The sequence below is a fragment of the Lissotriton vulgaris genome, chromosome 11 (assembly GCF_964263255.1).
Source record: "Lissotriton vulgaris chromosome 11, aLisVul1.2, whole genome shotgun sequence".
NCBI classification, from domain to species: Eukaryota; Metazoa; Chordata; class Amphibia; order Caudata; family Salamandridae; genus Lissotriton; species Lissotriton vulgaris.
The window spans coordinates 218,943,053-218,957,796 of record NC_141699.1 but is presented as its reverse complement, the minus strand read 5'-3'; the positions used below and the strand labels follow the sequence as shown (position 1 = coordinate 218,957,796).

General features: G+C 47.3%; 1 protein-coding gene across 2 annotated transcripts in view; it reads right to left on the bottom strand.

Moving 5' to 3' along the window:
• The window catches only part of CRYBB2 (crystallin beta B2), a 65,494-nt gene extending 50,965 nt beyond the window's left edge, over positions 1-14,529 (bottom strand). Inside the window, exon 1 of one of the 2 annotated variants that reach the window (XM_086944728.1) lies at positions 14,507-14,529. The gene's annotated coding sequence lies outside the window, so the exon portion shown is untranslated. The other variant, XM_086944727.1, reaches the window with a different exon arrangement.
• Positions 14,530-14,744: the final 215 nt, after the last annotated feature.

The window sequence follows — 14,744 nt, the reverse complement described above, 5'->3', positions numbered from 1 at the left end:
GGCTCCTGCTTCTTCTTTTAGGGAAGTGTTTTGCATCATATATATATATATATATATGTATATATATATATATATATATATATATACATATATATATATATATATATATATATTCACTGAAAAAAACATAGGTTTCAGGGGCGTTATAGTTAGTTGGACATTTCACTTGTGCAAAACCATTGAAATTCCCCCCTTTATAGTTAGTTCAGCTAACTATAACATGCACGCCTGCAATGCACTGCTGATGACGTCACATATTACATCACTCATGACATGGTCAGTGACTTCACTCATGACATCACTGATGACATCTCAAATGACATCACTGATGGCTGCCAACACTTCCTGGTTTGGAGTGTTGACAGTCAATTAGCATAAAGCTTGTGATCAGGAGGGTGCGTGGAGGGTGGGCGGATCCTCCGCGGCCACAGATATCACTATCTTTATTCCTTAATTTCTCAAAAACTACTTTACGGATTTACATCATTTTTAAAAAGGTCGCTTTCTGAGCCAAGCAGTGCCTTTTTGCCAAGTTTTGTGTAATTCCATTCAGCAGTTTTTGATATAATAGTGTCTAAAATTCCCTATGGGAAAATTATTTTTTCACCACTATTTTTTTATTTTCTCAGGAACTACAGAACGGATTTACACCATTTAAAAAAAAGGCGCTTTCTGAACCAAGGGCTACCTTTTTGCAAAATTTGGTGTAATTCCGTTCAACAGTTCGGGCTGTAGCCATGTCTAAAATTTCCTATTGGAAATAACATGGGGGAAACGCGTTTTGAGACCCCCCTTTTTTATCGGCCTCCGCTTGACAAATCACCCCCAAATATAGGATAGGAGTGGAAAGGGGCGACCATTCGGTCCCCCCGAACGTATGGTGGAGTACCTCGATCCCCCCGGGAAGCCATCTTGGGCGGGAGGCGAGTCTCGGCTTGTATGCCCGAAGCGGCGTAGCCGGGGCGCGCCTTTTTCCCGCCCTAGAGTGGGCTGGCCTAGACACCGACGCGGCCGGCCACGCCCTCAGAGGCAGGCGGGGGCGGGTTCACGCCCACCCTGAAGACGGATAAAAGGAGCGGAAGCCAAGAAAGCATCCTCTTGTTCCTGTGCTCTGAAGCTGCACCTCCCCGCTGCACGTGAGCTCGAGACGGAACGAAGAGCCAATTTTGAGCGTTGTAATCTCTCTTTTGTCTTACAGATATCCCGTCTGAGAATGCCCAAGAAAGTCGGAAAGCGGGTCGGTACCGAGGAGATGCTCCGCATACTCATGAAGGAGATAGCCGATCTGAAGAAAAAGGTTGAGGCTAAGGACGGGGAGGGAGGACCGAAACGGCCTTTACAGGGAACAATCACCGGTGGAAAAAGCAAGAGGCCCAGAAGGGGAACACTTGGGGGAGAGACCCCGGTTCCCGAAACCCTACGAGAGGAGCCAACCCCGGTGCCGAAAGAGGGGAATCCAATCCCTGTGGTGGTCACCCCCGTGAACAGGGAGGATATGCCCCCCGAGTTAGCGGCACAATTGGCAGCGTGGTTGGGAAACGACAGCGAGGGCGCCACGGCTGACGACGCCCGGGCAGTAATGAGGCAACTGCGGGAATCTAGGGTGGCTGCGAAGGCGCCATCTTCTGTTCCCCCACAGGTTCCGGCGGCTGGAAGTACAGCAGGCCCAAGTTCGGCGACAAGCGTGGGGTCTACTTCAGGTAAGCGGCCATTGCCGATTGCGGGGGAGGGGTCTGTACCTTCTCGAAAGGAGAAGATTGCCCAGCACGTCCCACAAGAAATCAAGGAATTGATTTGGGCGGATAAATATGTAAACATGTTTTCATTGCTTACCGACCATTACGAGATCGAGCATGTGAAGAGTCAAAAGGAGCTCATGCATCCGAGTGTTTGGCGCGCAAAAATGGCCGCCTTTAAGGTCGACAAGACCATTGGTACTTGGGGCAGAGCGTGGGGCATTTTTACTTCCATTATGGGTGAGCGCAGGCCTGAGTTGTTGACCGAGTTACCCATTTACCAGTCGCGTATTATGGAGTATTCTGTGGCATATGGGGGCAATCAGTGGTTCTGCTATGATAATCTGTTTAGAAAAGCTAAAGAACACAACCCATTGTTGTCTTGGGATTGTTACGACTCCGTGTCTTGGCAAAAAATGGCGAGTACAGGGATGTTGAAGGTGCCATTGGTAGGGAGTAACGGGGGGGGAATCCTCCCGCCAAAACTCTGGAACACCCTTTCGGACGGGTGCAGGTAACGAGTACCACTCGAAGCCGAGTGGCAACACAGGTAAAGGGGGATCTGTTGGAATTTTAACAGAGGCAAATGTACCAGGCCCCAGGGGTCATGCAAATTCAGACATGAGTGTGGGGGGTGCGGGCAGCCATCCCATCCTGAGTCCATGTGCAGAGCCAAAACAGGTGATAACGGTGGTAAGGGAGGCGCCAAACAGGTCTAATATAGTCCGAGGGGCGCCTTTACCGACCCCGATTGATACCATGGCAATGATTCCTTGGCTCAGCGAATACCCGGATCATGCTTCCGCTGGGGTGTTACGGAACGGGTTTTCATATGGTTTCCGCATCCCAGTGGGGGATTTTCAGGGGGTACCAAACTGTAAGAATCAAATGTCGGTCTTACAGCACACGGCGGTGGTGCAGGTAAAGATTGGGAAAGAGGTGACTCGAGGTCGTGTCGCCGGTCCATTCGATTTGCCACCGGTTGCTAACTTTGTGTGTTCTCCTCTAGGGGTGGTCTCCAAGAAGGACCCGGGTGAGTTTCGGCTGATACATAATTTGTCAGCCCCACGTGGTCTTTCCGTGAATGACGCGATAGACCCGGAAGTATGTTCGGTGCGGTACGCATCTTTCGATGAGGCCGTTGCCATGTTGAATCGCCTGGGGCCCGGGACGCTGATGGCCAAATCGGACATCGAGTCAGCGTTCCGGTTGCTCCCGGTACACCCAGACGATCAGCGTCTACTTGGTTTTCAGTTTCAGGGTCGCTAATACATGGATAGATGTATGCCAATGGGATGCTCGATTTCATGTGCCTATTTCGAGAAGTTCAGTTGTTTTCTGCAGTGGGTATTCACGAGGAAGACAGGTTTTCAACATGTTATGCACTATCTCGATGACTTTCTGTTTTTGGGGGCAGCCGGGGATTCTGAGTGTGGACAGGCTTTACATGAATTTTGTGTCCTAATGAATCAATTCGGTGTGCCTTTGGCGCCAGGTAAGACTGTGGGTCCCTCGACCTTGATCGAGTTTCTGGGGATCGAGCTCGACTCGGTGGAAGGTTGTTTTCGATTACCCAAGGAAAAAGTGTTAAAATTCAGGTTATCCCTTGAGACATGTATTCGTGCAACGAAAGTAAACCTGCATCAGTTGCAACAGGTGGTGGGTCAGTTGAATTTTGCCCTGAGAGTAGTGCCGATGGCGCGCCCTTTTTCCCGCTCGATTGCACAATCCATGGTCGGCTTGAAGGAAGGACATCATCGCACGAGACTCTCGGCAGAGGTTCGCCAGGACATGCGCATTTGGATTGCATTCCTGGCGGATTTCAATGGTCGGATTGTCTGGAACAAACCAGCGGTGTCTTCCGAGGAGTTGGGGCTTTGGACAGACTCGGCGGGGAGTATGGGTTTTGGCGCCATATTGGGTACACAATGGTCGGCTCAAAAATGGCCGTCATGGTGGCATGAGTGCGGGTTGACGAGTAACATTGCTTTTCTCGAACTGTTCCCTATTCTGGTGGCTTTGAAAACATGGCCAGAAGGGTTTAGGGATCACTCTGTGGTGTTCTGGTCTGATAACATGACCGTGGTTGAGTGTATCAATAGTCAGGCAGCACGATGCAAATTGATTCTGAGACTGCTCAAGGAAATTGTGTTGTTGTGCATGCAACTGAATGTACTGTTTAGGGCGCGACACGTGCCGGGGGTGATGAACCAAGCGGCTGATGCGCTTTCTCGTTTCCGTATGCAGGCCTTCTGGGGTTTTCTGCCCACAGCGGACCCGGTGGCGGCACCCTTTCCCGAAGCTCTCTGGTCTCTCGGTGCCCCGAACTACAAGACCTCGTGGGAGAGAGTTTAGCACCCAGGACGAGGAAGGCATATGAAGGGGCGTTCCGTTGCTATTGGGCCTTTTTGGGTACTGCCGGGGGGGTACTTTGGGGTCAGGAAGAGTTTGTAGTGAGATTCCTGCTCTCTTTACGTCAGGCAGGCAAGTCAGTAGCTACGGCCCAGAGGCATCGGGCCGCCATTTCCTTTATGGCAAGGGCTCATGGGATCCAGGACCCGACAGCGTCTTTCGTTGTGCAGAAAGCGCTACGTGGGTGGCAACGCCTTGAGGGTCGCAGAGTAGACGATAGGCACCCGATAGGTCTGGATAGGTTGGCCCTGTTATTGTCCGTGCTACCGGTAACATGTTCATCCCAGTACGAAGCAGTGTTGTTCCGAGCCGCATTTGCATTAGCATTCCATGGGGCTATGCGGGTAAGCGAATTAGTGGCAAAGAACAAGCAGGATACGATGGGGGGACTGTGCCGGGAACACATTCAGGTCAGGGAGGAGACAATGACGGTCTCGTTTGTCAGGTCCAAATCCGATCAGGGTGCAATCGGGGACTGCGTAATCATCCAGAGGATCCCCGGGTCTTCCATGTGCCCTGTTGTGTGCGTAGAAGAATATTTAGCGCAGAGGGTGGCAGCATGGGGGGGACCTTGTTAAGACACGCTGACGCCACCCCACTGACGAGGTTTCAGTTTCAGCGGGTGCTTGCGATGTCGATTTCGGCCGCGGGCTTGAACCCCGGCGACTTTGGGACCCATTCCTTTCGGATAGGGGCTGCTACGGAGGCTACAGCCAGGGGTCTGAATGTTGAACAAGTAAAACGTGTGGGGCGTTGGTCCTCGAACTGTTATAAGAGGTGTGTGCGGTTGCACATGTTGTGAAGCTGTAATGATGTACTCACGCTTCTTGTTTTTGTTTGATTTTCAGTTGCGCAAGCCTACGAGGCGGGGCGGACTGTGCAGTCGACCCGACACCGGGGGGCCAGCGGTCAGACATTACCGGCTGTGAAAAAGGAGGTGTGGGTCGTGGGCCACTCATACGTGAGGCGTGCCGCGGACGTATTCAAAGCAGGTGACACAATTCACGTGGCTGGGGAATACGGGTACAGTGTGTCCTTCTACGGAAAGGGCGGGCTCTGTATTGACCAGTTTCGATCATTTTTCGAGGGTTTGTTAGGGCGGACGAGGTCACCGCCGTCTGTAGTCATAGTACACCTTGGGGGCAATGATTTGGTGACCACTGGTAGACGACTTCTTCTTGAGGCGATGCTTTCCACGGTAAGTTGGTTGGCGAGAAGAGTTCCAGGGTGCACAATTGCATGGTCCCATATGATCCCACGAAAAGTGTGGCGGGGGGCTATTTCTGTTTCTGCTCTGAATCATTCAGTAAGGAAAATTAATAATAAAGTGAGTAGATTGTTCCGTTCAAGTACACTGCATTCTATTTCGCATGGTTGTATTAAAGGGGACAGTATGTATTTGGGGGATGGTGTTCATTTGTCCCGGATGGGGAACGAGTTACTCATAGGAGACCTGATAGCCTGGCTAAAGACTTTATGACATGACCTTTAGGCAGGAGTGTTGTGGGGGGTCCGGATAGCCGGTCAACTATCCGGCCTGTGGCGGTAAGGTCATGATCGGTGAGCAGTAATTCGAAGATCCCTATGAGGGGGCGTCACCCATTACGGATGGGAGCGCGCGGGGGAGGTGGCCAATTGGCCCCTCAACGGGGAGGCGGTCCTGTCTAAGGAGAGGCCGCCGGAAGGAAAGGAAAGGTGGTCAAGGCCCCTTCCTGGATAGGAGGGGCTACGGCCCCTCCTGGGGAATTTCCCGGGGCCAGGACATCTGCGACGGCAGATGGGTAAGTTGTGTGGGGTGCGGGAGGGGGTTTACGCTACCTTTTAGACACCTCACACGAGTCCTCGAACGACCGTTAAATGGCGTCGAGTTTATTGGGGCCCCCGTCAAGTACAAAGGGAAATTGGTAGATGCACTTGAGGTACGCCTCTGTGCGGTCACTCCTCTCACAAGTGAGGGGTGTATTTCTGGTTTAGGGATCTGACACCGGTTACGACCTTGCCGTTGGCCCTTAACGTTAGGATGTACAATTTCAAGTCAAATGTTTTGTAGGATGTTAGTTCGGCTAGGAGAACCTTTGTATTAGAGATCTGTTAAGGTTAGCCAAACATCGTAATGTGGAAATGAAATTGTACATAATATGAAACTGTTATTTTAATGTTTTAATTTTGTTTCATATTTTAAATAAATACGGCCGGGAAGGGTGACTCCCTTCCCGCCTTCCAAAAGTTCAAGAACGGTTTCCGGTTTCCCAATTCTTGGGGATTGTGTTGAGAGGGGGTGGCCGGTATCTCAGCCATATGGAAAGGGGCGACCATTCGGTCCCCCCGAACGTATGGTGGAGTACCTCGATCCCCCCGGGAAGCCATCTTGGGCGGGAGGCGAGTCTCGGCTGGTATGCCCGAAGCGGCGTAGCCGGGGCGCGCCTTTTTCCCGCCCTAGAGTGGGCTGGCCTAGACACCGACGCGGCCGGCCACGCCCTCAGAGGCAGGCGGGGGCGGGTTCACGCCCACCCTGAAGACGGATAAAAGGAGCGGAAGCCAAGAAAGCATCCTCTTGTTCCTGTGCTCTGAAGCTGCACCTCCCCGCTGCACGTGAGCTCGAGGCGGAACGAAGAGCCAATTTTGACCCACCCACCAGCCCCTGAGGACAGCGATTCGTTGTGAATACAGTTGATATAGTATCTTTTTGTTCTCTCTGTTTTCTTACAGGTTGTGATGATATCGTGAAATTTCTTAAGATGCAATAAAGATTGGTTATTTTCAGTATATTTTGCAAATAAAGTTTTGGAGCAAGGATTGAGCAGTATTCACACTTGGTAATAAGTGATGTTTGCTTTGTAATCTCAGTAACTTAGTTAGACTTGTCGTATTTATTTTGGTCGGGCGGTAAGGTCATGATCGGTGAGCAGTAATTCGAAGATCCCTATGAGGGGGCGTCACCCATTACGGATGGGAGCGCGCGGGGGAGGTGGCCAATTGGCCCCTCAACGGGGAGGCGGTCCTGTCTAAGGAGAGGCCGCCGGAAGGAAAGGAAAGGTGGTCAAGGCCCCTTCCTGGATAGGAGGGGCTACGGCCCCTCCTGGGGAATTTCCCGGGGCCAGGACATCTGCGACGGCAGATGGGTAAGTTGTGTGGGGTGCGGGAGGGGGTTTACGCTACCTTTTAGACACCTCACACGAGTCCTCGAACGACCGTTAAATGGCGTCGAGTTTATTGGGGCCCCCGTCAAGTACAAAGGGAAATTGGTAGATGCACTTGAGGTACGCCTCTGTGCGGTCACTCCTCTCACAAGTGAGGGGGGTATTTCTGGTTTAGGGATCTGACACCGGTTACGACCTTGCCGTTGGCCCTTAACGTTAGGATGTACAATTTCAAGTCAAATGTTTTGTAGGATGTTAGTTCGGCTAGGAGAACCTTTGTATTAGAGATCTGTTAAGGTTAGCCAAACATCGTAATGTGGAAATGAAATTGTACATAATATGAAACTGTTATTTTAATGTTTTAATTTTGTTTCATATTTTAAATAAATACGGCCGGGAAGGGTGACTCCCTTCCCGCCTTCCAAAAGTTCAAGAACGGTTTCCGGTTTCCCAATTCTTGGGGATTGTGTTGAGAGGGGGTGGCGGGTATCTCAGCCATACGGACCAGAGCGGGCGGTACATTTTGAAAATTTCACAACAATTTGTCAACCGGCACCAAAGTTATTGCAAATAGAATGTTGCGGATTTCCTATGGAAAATAGGTCCTAACTATAACTACTTACTGGCGACCGCCAGTAGGTAATATATAATCAATTGACGTAACTCATTATTGTTTAATGTGGGTAGCCAAAGATACCAGTGCCTACCGCTAGCTTTCCATTTGGTAACCCAGGCACTGCCCTTTCACGTGCCAGAAAGATGGTGTCAGAAACAGAAGTAACCAGGTTCAAAGATACCAACTCTTCACCTTCCTATGTGTTCCAGCACTAGATAGGATGCCGTGGAGGTGTTAATGGTGTACCGGATAAATGCTCAACCCTGTGATGTGGTCAAAGAATGTGGGATGTGACTTCCCCTACCACAGGTATCTTGGTGAATTGGCTTCCATGACTTAACAACAAAAATATTTAACACAAAGAGATGGATATTTACAAGAAAATGCTGGAGCGCGCTATTATGCCAAATTTGGCAACACCGCGATCCAACATTTTCAAACTGCAGGGATGCACCATATTTTAAAAAAGTAGGGCGCACCCCTGCATTTCCCCTTGCGCGGGTGCTAAAAAAGCCTAATTGCGCCAGTGCAGGCACCCTGCCACCATGTGGAAAGGGTCCCTTGGGTGAAGTGGTGATTGTTTATGTGCAGGAAGGAACACCTTCCTGGGCGCACACAATCAATAGAAAGAGCCAAAAATAGGGAGAAATTAATATTTTCTCCTTGTATCACCATTCTTAGACCAGGCATTACTTGGCCTTTGTTTTTGCCGCTGCCCCAGCCTTGTAAATCTTTGGCAGCATCCAAATGCAATGGGTGTTGCAGTGGAACGCCCACAGCAACACCCATTGCCTGCCCATTTCCACAGCAGACTGCGGCAGAAAGGGGCATATTTACAAGGTGGCACTAAGCCACGTTAAGTGGCTTAGAGCCAATAAATTCCCATTTAAACTTAAAAAAGTGGCTTAGAGCCACCTTGTAAAAATGGGGAATGGCACGACCCCACTGGACCATCAGAAAAAGTGACGCTAGGGTGCGTTAGGGGCTTGTATTCAATTTAATTACGTTTATTGTTTCATTAATTAAAATTATACAATTTATACTTATAAAAAACACACATAATAACAGATATCTATATTAAAAATTGTACCTTAAACCATAAAAACACGATATTCATTTTACAGATGAGGGAATCATCATATAAAATACTGAACTAATCATCACTATATATCTCTGATAAAAATTATTTACTCAAACTTCCCTTTTACCAATACCTGTAACTGAATAAGTGCAATTGCATTGTGCAATTTCGTTGTTGTGAGATTTGTATCCTATTTGAGAGGCTGCGTTTCTCGTTAGCTCGCGTTCTGCACTAGTTGCTTTTGCACATTGATTAGGCTGTACTTTTGTGTTCTGTTCTTTTTTTAGTAAAACAATATTGGTTTTAAACAATTTTAAATACCGCCATTTTAAGACTTTTGTGATCTGTGTGAACTTGACTGTTGGGGCTTATGAGGGTACACCACTCCCTGCTCTTTTCTTGCCGATTAGGAGAGACGCCATTCTGGGAGAGTGCGCTCTCTAGTCGTTCAGCACATATTAGCATAAAAATGCACGCTGCGCAGAAGGCATCCTGGAGGGGGCTGTGGCCTGTTATGCTGCCCGTTCCATGGTTTTCTCTGGTGATCGAAGTTGTTATAGTAGTGAGCAGTTTTATAGCCTTCAAACACAGCCGTGTCTGCACATTAGTAGGTGGGATGAGTTCGATTGTATCAGTCCTGTCTGTTCAATGTGTGGTTATAAATTGAATAATGGGGGCTATGATAGCACTCCTCCTACTTAGTGACCAGCAGAGGCTTGCAGGAGCCTCGAATTCAGGCGGCTCGAATTAACACACACTCACTCAAGAAACCTCACGAGGATGTTTTCGATCTTCTGGTTGAAAAACCAGTTGATCTTTTGTTTCTTACTGAAACGTGGTTAGATGATCTTTCAAACCCTACAGTAAGGTTAGCTATTACGAATGGGGACAAGATCTCTAGGCTTGACCGGTCATCAGGGAGTCGTTATCCATAGGGACAAATGGGTCTTTCAATGGTGTAAGGCCGCAGAGGGGGGTGATTGTGAAGCTCTTGATTTTAGCATTAAAATCTCAGATCATTCTACACTGGGCGGCTCCCTGATTTATAGACCTCTAGGCCCAGCGGGTGCCTTTCGTAAGGAACTGGGAGATCTTATCACGCTGGAGCTCTCCACTACTCCAACTTCATTGTTCTTGGCCGATCTGAACATTCACCTTGACCAGGGCTCCCCGAGAGAGGCTTCAGAGCTTTTAGATATACTCAATTTCGTCAGCTCACACAATAGGTTAACTCATCGACACAATTAGGGGGTTAAACTCTTGGCCCCATTTGGCTATACAGTGCACGCAATGAAATTCATTTTATTTATTCGTTTGTGTACTTACCTCTGTGCAGCCGTATTCCGGAGTTTACTACCCCCACCCTGACCCTCCCCCACCCCACATCAGCACCCAGCATTACTCCTACCACGGGCCCCAACTGGTTAATTACAGGAGTCCAAACTTTTTTGCCATTACTATGAATTTTACAAAAGCAGAGTTCAGAAATGTGTCTGTTGAGTTAAGACATCTTAAAAGTGCTTGTCTGCAGGACTGCATTCCACGAATGTTAAAAAGACTCTTAAATGTCCTCCTTCTTTCTTCCTTCACGTCTGGGCATGTGCAAAGTAATTAATTATGCTTTCTTCTTCTTTTTTGCATAATCAGCAGGGCATCGTTTCTATTGTGCGCAGCCACGGCATTGCATTGTGTGATTCTGGGTGAAGGACAAATTGGTAAAAATGTTTTTCGTTTTCTGGAACAAGGAATTTCTAAATAGGTTTGTGGTTTGGCTGTTTTATACTCGTTCATGATCATCCACGCGAGCGTTCTGTTCGGGAGGTATTCTTTATCTTTCATCAACGATAATCGTTTTATATTCTTATTAGTAGACTTTGATGTAATAGGTCCATCCCAAATTGCTTGCGCTGAGTCTCATCTAAAGCGGTTTGTAAATACTTCCAGACCTGTGATTTTTGATTTATTTGTATTTCTTGCCTTAGCAGTTGGCACATTGGGTTCATGATACCTGTATGTATTCTTTTCAACACCTTTATGAATTGGCCTTTCCTAGCAATGAGCTGGTTAGGTAACCCAAATTCAAGCCTGATTTGGGCTGGTGAAACCTTTCATGGAAGTTGGAAAAGTAACTTAAAAGTTTTAGTGAGAGCATTGTTTATGGTTGTTGAGTCCTTTCCACACTGTGCTTCTCTGCCATATGCTATACTCTGCAATAGTTTTGCAGTTGGGGCCTTGTAAATATGCCCCCAGAGTAGTTTATCAAGATATACATTACATACGTAATCTAACTAACCAAAATAGCATGCTTCGGTGGAGTGATGGCTGTATTTTGCTAATCGCTTATTCTTCTTCACTGGGTGGTTTGAAACTGATGCTGCACATATACAAAATGCTCGAACAGCCTTTTTTATAAACATTATTCACAATTTGAGTTTAATGCAACATTAGCAGTGTCAGTGCAGAGACTATGGTTTATTATATCAATAAAAGGAATAGATTGCCTGTACTTTAGTAAAGCTCTTTTTAGGCATGTAGGCGCAATGTCAATCAAATATGTATATACTAATTGAAAGCAATGGTGCAGTGAGTGTTAGGGAGCTATATCAACATATACCGTTACATAGCCAAAACTATATCACAGTCAGGTTATCACTTCCGGCCCTTGCAAGCCTGCTCTGAAACTGCATTCTTGCCCTGTCAAATAATGTTTAGCTCTGTGCTAGACCACTCAGCTGCCTAGGTTTCCCAAGTCAGGAAAACAGAATAGAGCTGCACAAGCCATATGTGACATAAAAAGCACTCCGTCCAGGCCTCACCATCTATGAATGGGACATCTGGAAGTTTTGAGACCAGAGGAGAGTTCCCCGGTATGTCAGGAGCTCCAATCCAGATCCGAAGCAGCTGATCACACTTTAACAGCAGTGGGTTTCTGTCTCTGGGCTTGTTATTACTGACATGCATCTACCGCATGCCAGTGACACAGAGCTAAATGCCTACATCATACCCAAAGATCTGACTGCTGTATTTTTTGCTACTAACTTAATATGCTGTTTCCGGTTCCGGCTAGAGACAGTCAGCGTCACCAAAGCAAGGAGTTTGATACTCAATACTGTGCATGCCTGTTTTGAGTCCTGTATTCTCACAAGTTTAGGTAATATTTTGCCACCGGAAATTCACCACTGCTAACTTCCTGCCCTGGAATTTTCCAGTAGACTGTCCTTTACTGTACACATCCATTGTGCTGCTGTCTCTGACTGTGTGTCCCTCTTCCATGCCCCAAACACTGTGGAGGGCTGATCTTTTGGGCTAAACATAGGCGTGCCAGCTTTCAGCATCCCTCCATGCCTCCATCCAGCTGCGTCAGTCCTCTCCCGGCCTGCGTCCTTCACATGTGCTCCCCATGCACATCCATCCCAGCGGCCTCTGTCTAAGAAGTGGGCGAGCCACGGAAAGCTCGAGCCGGATGCCTGACTCTGGCTCAGCTCGAGGTCCTCTTGGACCCTAGAGCCCAAAGCGAGCCGAACTTTCATGTGCCTTCTGCCTGCCCCCTCTAACAATCAAAGACAAAACAGTGTTTTTGTCCGCAAATATTTGAATTCACTGATACTGCTTTTTGCTTCATTATCAAATAGGCTGGACCCAAACCCTTGCCTCGGCTCTTGGTCGGCTCTCCCTGTTAATGTGTTAGCTCCCCGACCTCTACTCTTCTATGTGCACACCTCTGCTGGGCTGTTTGCATTGCAGGAAGTGAATGGTACTAAAACCATCTAGCAACGCTTTATTTCACGCTGTGACCATAGTGTAGCACGAGCTTTCCTTAGTTGTTGGCCTTGTTTCTGCGCACATAGTAATGTAATAGTTTCTGTAATAGTTTGTAATATGTAATCGTTTATAAACATATAATAGATTCTGACCTGGGCTTCTGTTTACGGTTAGAAAAACAGTAGCATAGCACTGTAAATGTAAATGTAAATTGATACTTGTATAGCGCACTACTCACCCGCAAGGGTCTCAAGGCGCTTGTACGTATACCGCTGTGGAACCCACCCTGGCTTTCCCTGTGAGGCGTCCACTCTTGGGCACCCCCAAGGTGGAGGCCAGGCATCCTTAGCGTCCCCCCTCCCACTGCTGCTAGCCATTAGCCACGGGTCCTCCAGCATACAAGGTTGGCCCCTGTGAGACTGTGGCCCCTCGCTAAGGACCTGGCTGCTCAGCGTCAGGCTAGCAGCTTGTCCTTCTGTACATCGTCTTACTCATGATACCCGCAGAAAACTCACAGCGACCAATCTTACCGAGCTAACAATGCAAGGGTCGACCCACATACATCCCTAAAGTATTATTCTTCAACAGATGAATTCTTTACTAACTTCCAGATTATAGTAATAAAGGAATGCAATCTGTATTACAATTACAATATCTTGGTTTCACATATAGTTTGCTGTCACAGCCATGCAGACTGCATTTCTGTTAAGAATAAGAGCTCTGTTTCACTTTAGTTAATGTACTCTTTTTATCATCCTTGAAATTATGAAAGAGTGACTCAGCCCTCTAGGGTTTCATAAACACATCTGCAGCAACTATGTTAAAAACAACTGAGCTAAATTTCCACCTGTATGCTGGTTTGTTGAAATCTAACACCATTAAATGGAGTATCTTTTTATTTTGGCTAATCATCTATATTTCAAGCGCCATTTTAAAACAGTTTGCATACACCTAGGTCAACCCTTCATTCTAAGCAGCAATATTATCACAAACATCTGCCCCTCCGCTTTATACAAATACAATATTTCAAGGAACTCTATGATATGTCACCTTTCTTGTTTAAATTGTGTAGACTGTGGCAAGTTCTAGGGTGTGCTGTTTCACTACCTTTTATCTCATCTTTATTGAGATATGAACCAATCCAACCCACCACTTAACTGGAGAGGAGATGCTTGATTAAATGCTGGCATTCCCATATTTTTAGACCTAATATGCATATTACAAAGAAGGTACAATATTGTTAAGCCAACTTTATTAAAGGCAAAATGCAAGATAATACAATATATTATATGCAACCTAGGAAACGTATTATGACTATTTTTTTAAATTTAGTTAGGAATTTTACATAGTGCCACTCTTACTGAAGGGGGCGTCAGTGTGCTTTAAGGTTAAGACACCAGAACGCGAATAACAATGAAGGTATTGCAACATTTAACGCCGCAGTCGTATTATTTGTCAGTGTTTCAGTGGTATGCTATTTATAAAGATGCTGTCAAAATAATTGTAACACAGAAAAACGTGGTGAGATTGGGCCACAAACCCTTTCACATTCCTGACGTATATAAGACACCTTAGCTGGAAGCACAAATAGGACACTTGTCGTAGTGTATAGCCTAAACATCGGACTCAGAAGTCGCAAAAAAATTAAAACGAGAGTTTAAAATGAAAGAAAAGAAACTGAGGCGTCTCTTACCAGTTGCACCAGTACCCGCTTGTCCCAGTGAATGGCCCAAGGGAGAACTAGTGAATTTATACAGACCTGGAGCAGAGCGTTGCCAAATCTATTTACAAGATGCTTCCAGCATGATGCAGCGCGACAATGCTGGATTACAGCGCCCTGGACGCGCCGTTCAGCTGATGCGCCGAGTGCATTGTTTGACTAAACACCAAGTGGTCGAATTATTTCATTAGCTGTCACATTTAGCGTCCGCCGCCTTTGTGAGGTCTGTGGGCCCGGAGATTTGGAGTTTGCATACATCAGCCCTCTGGCTGCCAAG